The following is a 10,353-nucleotide window of genomic DNA, read 5'->3' on the forward strand; positions in this document are numbered from 1 at the left end:
TATCCTTAGTTCTTTTCAAGTACTTCAGGATATTCTTGACCGCTGTCCAGTGTTCCATTCCTGGATCACTTTGATATCTCGCTAGTCAAACTAACACATGTGCTATATCCGGTCTAGTACATAGCATGGCATACATGATAGATCCCATCGCCGAGGCATAGGGGATATTACTCATCCTTTCTCTTTCTTCTGCCGTAGCCGGTCCTTGAGTCTTACTCAAGACCTTGCCTGGTAACATAGGTAAGAACCCTTTCTTACTTTCGTCCATTCTAAACTTCTTTAGAATCTTGTCCAGGTATGTACTCTGTGATAGCCCTATTAGGCGTCTTGATCTATCTCTATAAATCTTGATGCCTAATATATACGATGCTTCACCAAGGTCTTTCATTGAAAAACTATTATTCAAATAACCTTTTACACTGCTTAATAGTTCTATATCATTCCCTATCAATAATATGTCATCTACCTATAATATTAGGAATGCTACAGAGCTCCCACTCACTTTCTTGTAAATACAGGCCTCTCCATGACACTGTATAAACCCGAAGTCTTTGATCACCTTATCAAAGCGTCGGTTCCAACTTCTTGATGCTTGCTTCAGTCCATAGATTGAACGCTGAAGTTTGCATACTTTGTCAGCATTTTTAGGATCGACAAAACCTTTGGGTTGTACCATATACAACTCTTCCTCAATGTCTCCATTAAGGAACGCCGTTTTGACATCCATCTGCCAAATCTCATAATCGAAAAATGCAGCTATTGCTAACAAAATCCTCACAGATTTTAGCTTCGCTACAGGTGAGAAAGTCTCATCGTAGTCAACTCTTTGAATTTGTCGGAAACCCTTTGCGACAAGTCGAGCTTTATAGACAGTAATATTACCATCAGCATCTGTTTTTCTCTTGAAGATCCATTTATTCTCGATAGCCTTGCGGCTATCAGGTAAGTCTACCAAAGTCCATACTTTGTTATCATACATGGATCCCATTTCGGATTTCATGGCTTCTTGCCATTTGTTGGAATCTGGGCTCATCATCGCTTCTTCATACGTCATAGGTCCTCATCATTGTTATCCACAATCATGACATTTAGACAAGGATCATACCAATCAGGAGTGGCACGTTCCCTTGTCGATCTGCGAGGTTCAGTAGTTTCCTCATTCGAAGTTTCATGATCATTATCATTAGCTTCCTCTGTTGTCAGTGTAGGCGGTACAGGTACAACTTCCGGTACTGCGCTACTCTGATCAACGAGTATAGATTCATCAATCTCATCGAGTTCTACTTTTCTTCCAGTCACTTCTTTAGTGAGAAATTCTTTCTCAAGAAAGGTTCCGTTCTTAGCAACAAAGATTTTGCCTTCGGATCTGTGATAGAAAGTGTACCCTATAGTTTCCTTAGGGTATCCTATGAAGACGCATTTCTCCGCTTTGGGTTCTAGCTTGTCCGGTTGTAACTTCTTTACATAGGCTTCGCAACCCCAAACTTTAAGGAACGGCTGACTTAGGTTTCTTATTAAACCATAATTCATACGGTGTCGTTTCTACGGATTTTGATGGTGCTCTATTTAAAGTGAATGCATTGTCTCTAATGCATAACTCCAAAATGATAACGGCAAATCAGTAAGAGACATCATAGAACGAACCATATCTAAGAGAGTTCGATTACGACGTTCGGACACACCGTTTCGTTGTGGTGTTCCCGGCGGTGTCAATTGTGAAAGTATTCCGCATTTCTTTAAATGCATGCCAAACTCATAACTCAGATATTCACCTCCACGATCAGATCGTAGAAATTTAATCTTCTTGTTACGTTGATTTTCTACTTCACTTTGGAATTCCTTAAACTTGTCGAAAGTTTCGGATTTATGTTTCATGAAATAGATATACCCATATCTACTCAGATCATCTGTGAAGGTTAGAACTGCCGTCGTGGTGAACAGACAGATGCCATAGGATGGCTTAGATTGGGGCCGAATGGACGCTAGAGGATTCGGGGGAGGGTTTGTGATCAGGTGGGATGAACTTCCGGATGGTTTCCTCAAGAACTTGGCCAAGGCCAGAGGTTGAAGAAGAAAGACACAAGGAAGAACTCGCTCTAGATCACTATCTTCATTGATTCTCACAGGTTACAGGTTTGTGCTTCGTGCCTTCCTACTTCCCTGTCTCGCCCGTGAGGAGGGCTGCCCCCTCTCCTTATATAGGGGAGAGGGTGGCTTACAGTGCAAGAAACCCTAATGGCATCTTTGACTAGACAAACTACTATACAAAGCTACTTTACAAAGCTACTTTAATCATAGATGACGCCGGGGTCCTCTTTAATCAGGGAGGCTGACGTCCTCCGGCTTCTTTCTCCGTCATCTTCTTCTTTATCGTCAGCCCTTCGTTTAAAGCTACTTTGCTTAGCTCATCTTTGTCTTCTAGCTCTGGAGAGGATCTTTGACCAGTCTTGCCGACATGCTCTTCTTTCCGGTGGCCCGGTATCTTTTCTATCCGGTTCCAGTATACCTCCTCTGAGGATACCGGCTTAGTCCTACTTAGCCAAACACCTATCTTATGCTCCGGTATGAATATTTAACCGGTATCCTGATGGCTCAAACCATCCGGTTTGGCATGCCTTTGGCATACCGGGGGTCATCCCCCCAACATTAGTCCCCGAAGCTGGTATAGTCTGGCGGATCCTATCCAACAGACCATGCCAGGTTCTCACGTCTTTGGATACCGGTTTAATCCATCCGGCGTTGGGCTTGGATCCGGCATCTTTGCCCGGATTTTCCTTATCTTTCTTTGCAAGTCATTCTCCGGTATCTTATCTTCCGGTATCTTAGTCATTAAACACCTCCTCGGTGAAGTCGAGAATATCTTGGGCCCAGCGCCTGACAGAGACATGCGCACTGTGACTGACGCGCCAGTGTCAGGGGTCACTTCCCTTCGGCTTCTGCGCCAGCATTTATGGCGGCACATCGGATCCTCATGGCCGTTCCAGATCCGTGTGGCCTTCTTGTGGCAAACGGTTTTCCGCACGCGTGTGTGTGCGCCACGTGGCGGCCCGTGGAGCGAACCGTCGCGGCCCACGATCTGAACCACCGAGGCCCAGCGGTTTTCTGGCCCACGTCGCCCCATTCCTTTATAACACGAAACCGCTCCTTCTTCTTCCTCTCCTCGCATTCTCCACTTCCTCGCGCTTAGTGCCCTTGCCCTCTGCGCCTCTGCCTCTCCGTTCGCCGCTCAAGCTCCGCCGCCCGACGGACTTCCGCTGCCGTTCCGCCGGACGCCGCTAAACTTCACCGCGCGAGGAGCCTCTGCAGCACACCTGTTGCGGTTGCTGCATTAGCACTTCCTCGAACTCTTCCTCACCTCGCCGTCGACGGACCTCTTTGCCGGCCGCAGGCTCGCCATCTCTCCGGCGAACTCCTTCTTCTGCGACTTCGCCGCCTCAGGTTAGGCCCGACGCGCCTCTACCTCTTTTCTTCTTGCTTTCCAGATCTTGGGGCGGTAGAGTATTTATCCTCTCTTTATTTTGCTTTTTCTCTTACTCGTAGATCTTCGCGCGAGGGTCTCTTTGGGGAAAACTGTTTTTTGGTAGATTCCGGCGTCGCCTAGATCCATATGTCTAGCGAAGGGTCTCTCCCCGCTGCCACCTCTAGTAACCAAGGCAGTAGCACCTCCGACGGGCTAACTGAAGATCTCGCCCGGATGGATCTGGCGTCTAGCCGAGATCAAGAGGCCGGCACATCTAGCCGGGCCTCCGGAAAGGATCTTTCCGGTAAGACACGCGGAGCCTGGAGGGGTTCCGACGTGACTCAGTATGAGATCGACTGGCTCTACCGGTCCAGGAGGATTCCGGAAGGAGTCATCTGCCGGCTTCCAGGTGACGAGATCGAACCGGTGCTCGAACCCGGTGAGGTCGTTGTTTTCCTTGCTCATTTTGAGCGTGGCTTCGGCCTTCCTGCCTCCGATTTCTTCCGCCAATTCCTTGACTTCTATCGACTCCAACCTCACCACCTTCCCGGCAATGCCTTTTTTATCTTTCTTGTTTTGTGGCCTTCATGGAGGGCTACATCGGCATCCGTCCCGCTCGCGAGACGTTTGCCCGCTTCTTCTCTCTCCGGATCAATTCGGTCCAGGGCAAGGACATTCCCAAGCCCAAACCCCCCGTTCAATGCGGGTCTTGTATCATCGGCTCCCGCCAAGGGAGCCCCTTTTTTAAGTTCAACGGCCTCGAGTCTTGCCGGTTGTGGCAGACGATGTTCTTCTACGTGAAGAACGAGAGCGCCACCGATCTCATCAACTTGCCGGCGTTCAACCCGGCGCCGCCCGCCAAGATCAACTGGAACTACAACCCTGGTACGGATCACAACGAGACGAACCGGGTGGTACGCTTCATGTTGAAGTTGATGAAGGACACCAACATTTGCTCCGACGATATCATCCGCGCCTTCATCTGCCGCCGGGTGCTTCCCCTTAAGCAGCGCGCTCACAAGATTAGTGAGATGTATGGCCCCGGTGATCCTACCAAAATCACCGGCCTGCCCTTGAGCAAGGCGGATGTGGTCCTGAAGGCTAACCAAATATGCCAAACGGACATGCCGGATGACTGGGAGTGGGGCCTTTGCCCTCTCAGCTCCAGAAATCCTCCGTCCCAAGAAGTAAGAATTTGTGCGGCTCGGGTAGTTTTACCGGTAATTTTCATACTTGCAACTAATCCCCCTTTTTTCCTTTGTTTTCAGGCTAGGGCCCGCTTCCCCCGGATTGACTCAGATCGACGAGGCCCTTGCCGGAAGAGGCCTTTGGACAAGTACGATCCGGATCCCGTCATTCACTGGCTGGATCTGAGGATGGGCCGGACTCCAGCCTCACGCCTCGGCAAGTCTCCGCCGGAACCAGCTGGTTCGTCTGATGACCTGACCTTGCTTGAGGTAGCTTTTCTGTTTGATCTCTCATACTCTTTTGTTATTCCTGTTCTGTAGACATTCCCTCAGCCAACATCAACCCACAGGTTCATGAGCATGTGGCTCAACTGCAGGCCGAGGTTGGGGATGAGTTCCTGGACAAACTTATGGCCGAAGGCCAGAAGAATGATCCTCCAGCTGCTGGCGCCGGCCCTAGCCATGCTCCTCCTGCCAAACGCCCTCGGACAGAAGTCATTGGAGGGAAGCAGGTGAGCACGAAGCGCTACAAGCAAAAGCGGATGCCGGTTTCTTCCGGGTAAGTTCTTCGTTTCTTTTTATGCTCTCTTTGTTTCCACCAAGTTCTTTTCCGGTTGCTTTTTTCCAATTCGCTCTCTTTTTTCTCTCTTTCAGCCCTGCGCTTGAGCTTGGCTCGAAGCCGGAGGGCTCTGCCGGCTCCGCAAGGACCTCAACTCCTCCTCCTCACTCAAGTCCGGCACCATCTGGTGCCGGCAACACCTCTGCCTCCCCTCCGGGAGGCACTACAAGTTCGGGGTGCGCGGCCCCTACACCTCCTGATCACCGCGCGGAGGAGGACTTCACCTCCCCTCCTGAAGCCCAAGATACCGGCGCCAGCAACATCGGCGCCGACGAGACAGATGCCGGGCAGGCGGAACCTCTGGTTCCTCCTTCCCCGAAGAAGAAAAAGAAGAAGCAGCCAAGCTCTTCCCCCACCGCGCCGGATACTTCCGCGCCGGTATCTTCTCCTCCTACCAGGACCACACCGACACCATCGCCAAGCCAAGGACCTTCCGCGGCCAAGCGAATGGCGCCGCCAGAGACCCCCAAGATCACCAAGTTCCTCAAGCCCGGGGCTTCTCGGGGCAAGGCTGTGGAGGGCGACGGCTCAGGCGGCTCGCGGTCCGTGGTGCTGCATGTCGGCCCTGCTGCTGCTGCTGTCCCAGAAAAACCTTCCGGCGTCCTAGGCCGGATCGTTGCGCTGAATCGCGCGGGTAAGGACCTGGGGCACCTTCTCCCCTACGCCCAAAAGTGGAACGATGCGGATATCTCTGCATCTACCCGCGGCCTGGGGAAGGACCGCCTTCTAGCGCCAGACCCTGCTGGGCCTCAGTCCACTGAAGAACACTTCACGCGGCTTAAATGCGCCGTGAAGGAGTTTGACAGTGCATGGTACGATGCCACCAGCAACGTGGTGGTAAGTTTTGCTAACCCTCTTGTGATTTTTGTTGATGCCGGTTTCTTTTCTTTCCGGATCTTGTCTATCCTCCCAGTCCCCGAGTTTCGTGTTGAGAGCGTAGCTTTTAGCGCGAAACTTCAACTAGAAACGCGCGAAACCGGCATAGCCAGTCCCCGAGTTTCGGGTTAAGATCTTTGTTTCTTTCTTTCTCACAACCATCTTCCTCTGAACAGAGCACCGCGGATGCCCGGAAGCAACTCTTTGAGGAGCTTCTGTGGGAGCATCGGGACCTTGCCGAGGCCCACAGCCACTGCCAAGGTTTGTTTTGTTTCTTTTCCTCCAGCATCTTTTCACCGGAATGTTTTCTTCTTTGATATTTACGCATCTTTTTGTTTAGCAGCTGTTCCGGAAGCTACTATCGAGGCCCTTAAGGCCCAGGTTGCCAAGCTTCAAGGTACCACCCTTTCTTTTCCGGCTAACCCGTTCTTTTTTCATTTCGTTTATTGCCACTTGCTAACTGATACGTCCAAAACGTATCTACTTTCCCGAACACTTTTGCTATTGTTTTGCCTCTAATTTGTGTGTTTTGGATGCAACTAACACGGACTAACGCTGTTTTCAGCAGAACTGCTCTGGTGTCTCGTTTTTGTGCAGAAATCCAACTTTCGGGAAAAACCTCGGAATTTATGCAGAAGGCCCTATTTTCCCAGGAAACTAACGGAGCCAGAAGGGCAATTGAAGTGGAGGCCCGAGGGCCCCACACCATAGGGCGGCGCGGCCCAGGGGGGGCCCGCGCGGCCCTGTGGTGTGGCCCCCTCGGCCGGCCTCCGACGCCCTCCTTCGGACTATTTATCGGCCTCGACCTAAAAACGCACAAAGAGAAGTCGAAGTCGCCAGAAACCCTCCAGAACGCCGCCACATCGCGAAACTCCGTCGCGGGAGCCAGAAGTCTCCGTTCTGGCACTCCGCCGGGACGGGGAATTGGAGGAGATCATCGCCGCCATCACCGCCAACGCCTCTACATCAACCAGCCATGTTTCCCCCATCCATGTGTGAGTAATTCCCCCGCTGTAGGCTGAAGGGGATGGTAGGGATTGGATGAGATTGGTCATGTAATAGCATAAGATTGTTAGGGCATAGTGCCTAGTGTCCGTAGTTGGTACTTTGATGATATTGTTGCAACTTGTTATGCTTAATGCTTGTCACTAGGGCCCGAGTGCCATGATCTCAGATCTGAACATGTTATTGTTTCATCAAGATAATCATTGTTTATGGTCTTACCTATAAGTTGTATACACATGTCGCTGTCCGGAACCGATGGCCCCGAAGTGACAGAAATCGGGACAACCGGAGGGAATGGTAGCGATGTGAGGATCACATGTGTTCACGGAGTGTTAATGCTTTGCTCCGGTACTCTATTAAAAGGAGTACCTTAATATCCAAAGAGTTTCCCTTGAGGCCCGGCTGCCACCGGCTGGTAGGACAAAAGATGTTGTGCAAGTTTCTCATTGCGAGCATGCACGACTATATATGGAACACATGCCTATTGATTGCTTTGTACTTGGACACCGTTTTATTATTATCTGCAAATGCCCTGCTATGATTGTTACATGAGTTTCTCTCATCCATGCAACGCCCGTCATCCGTCCCCGTGCCTACAGTATTTTAATCCTGCTGTTTACTAAAATCACTACTGCTGTCTCTCGTTACTTCGTTGTTATTTCACTATCACATCTTGCTATAAACCTGTTACTACTGATAAACCCTTGCGAGCAAGTCTGTTTCCAGGTGCAACTGAATTGACAACTCCGTTGTTAAGGCTTCCAAGTGTTCTTTGTCTCCCCTTGTGTCGAATCAATAAATTGGGTTTTACTTCCCTCGAAGACTGTTGCGATCCCCTATACTTGTGGGTCATCAAGACTATTTTCTGGCGCCGTTGTCGGGGAGCATAGCTTTATTTGGAAGTTCACTTGGATTAATATTGTTCGCTGCAAATTCTCCATCATGGGTAAACCTCGCGATACTAAGATCGCCATATTACCATCCACTACAAGAAAAGGTACAATTCTGAATACCTCTGCTGCTCTTGATTCACCATCTGTGATTGATAAACTTGTTTCACCGCCACATGCTTCACATGCGGGTACATCTGCCGAATCTGAACACTCTCATAATATTGATAATGTTTCTGCTGTGCTTGATGATAGTGGTTCATTGGGATCTTTTCTAGATGCTACAATTGCTAGGTCTAGACAAATTGAAAATACTGAAACTCCTAATGCTACTACACCTGTTAGTTCACCTGAACTTGATTATTTTAGTGATGATCCTGAGGAAGATTATGTGGAGCTTAATGATGATTTTATTGAAAAATGCAATGCTACTACTGATGCAAGAAAAATTAAAAAGTTGCTTGCAGAACATGCTATTAGATATAAACTGTCTCCTGATCCTAAGTTTGCCACATCTCCTATAAACATTAGGGATAAAGATTATGATTTTTCTCTTGATCTATCTCATATAGCTATTGTTGAGAAAACACCCTTTTGTGGTACTGAAAAAGAAAGTGCTGTTGAACACATAACTGAGCTATCTACTCTTAGTAGCTTGTTTTCTGATGATGTTAAGATGCGTACTTACTTTGTTGCTAAAATATTTCCATTCTCATTAAAGGATGACGCTAAAACTTGGTATAATAATTTGCCACCTAATTCTATTAAAAGTCCGAAAGAATTGCTTGATGTTTTCTTCCGCAAATACTTTCCTGCTAGTGCTCAACATATTGCTTTGCAGAGAATTTATAATTTTAATCAGGGAGATGAAGAGAAATTGCCTGAGGCTTGGTCGAGATTCTGCTCTCTTATTAGAGCTCGACCTGAGCATGATTTGGAAAAGCATGATTTACTTGATATATTTTATAGTGGACTAACCATTGAGTCTAGGGCATACCTGGATAGTTGTGCTGGTTGTGTTTTCAGTAAAAGAACTCCAGACGACGCTGAAGAATTATTGGCTAAAATAAGCCGGAATCATGATGATTGGACTACGCCTGAACTGACTCCAACTCCAATATTGAAGAAGCGGGGTTTAATTAAATTGAATGATGAAGATATGAGGGAAGCCAAGAAGTCTCTCAAGGAGAAAGGTATTAAATCTGAAGATGTGAAGAATCTACCTCCTATTGAAGATATATGTGAGATAATTCCCCCTTCATCCATGATTGAGGTAAACTCCCTTCAACGCTTTACTAGGGAAGATATTCCGTATTCGAAACCTCCTGCACAATGCTTAGATGAGTTTGATAATTATATTGTTAAGCAAGAAAATTTTAATATGAGAGTAGAGAATCATTTAATGGAAAATTCTCAAGCTATTAGTGAATTGCATGATATTGTGGAGAGAACCTCCAATGATGTTAAGATGCTTGTTAAACATTTTCAAATGATTCAAACTCAAATTGATCAACTCACTAAAGTGCAAAATGACTTGTTAGGGAATAATTCTAAAGAGAAACATGCTTATGAAGTAACAACTAGAGGTGGTGTCTCTACCCAGGATCCTCTATATCCTGAAGGGCATCCCAAAAGAGTTGAACAAGATTCTCAACGCATTGAACCTAGTGCTCATTCTAGGAAGAAAAAGAAGAAGAAACATAAAAATGTTGTAGAATCCTCTGAACCTGTTAATGATCCTAATAGTATTTCTATTTCTGATGCTGAAACTAAAAGTGGTAATGAACATGATAATGATAATGATAATGATAAGAATGATACTCCTGATAAAGAAGAGGTTGAAGAAGAACCTGAAAAGCATGCTAAAAATAAAAAGTACACTAAAGAAGATTTTATTGCTGAGAAACATGGTAATGAAAGAGAACCTTGGGTGCAAAAGCAAATGCCTTTTCCTGCTAAGAAATTAAAATCAAAGGAAGAAGAACACTATAATAAATTTTGCGATTGGATGAAACCTTTATTCTTGCAAATCCCTTTGACTGATGCTATTAAATTGCCACCTTATTCAAACTATATGAAAGATATTGTTACTAACAAAAGGAAAATCCCCAATGAGGAAATTTCCACTATGCTTGCTAATTACTCTTTCAATGGCAAAATTCCAAAGAAGTTGGGCGACCCAGGTATACCTACTATTCCTTGTTCTATTAAGAATAATTATGTTAAAACTGCTCTATGTGACTTGGGAGCCGGTGTTAGTGTTATGCCTTTTTCTCTTTATAAGAGACTTTACTTAGATAAGTTGATACCTACTGA

This window comes from Lolium perenne, chromosome 3 (genome assembly GCF_019359855.2).
Source record: "Lolium perenne isolate Kyuss_39 chromosome 3, Kyuss_2.0, whole genome shotgun sequence".
NCBI lineage: Eukaryota > Viridiplantae > Streptophyta > Magnoliopsida > Poales > Poaceae > Lolium > Lolium perenne.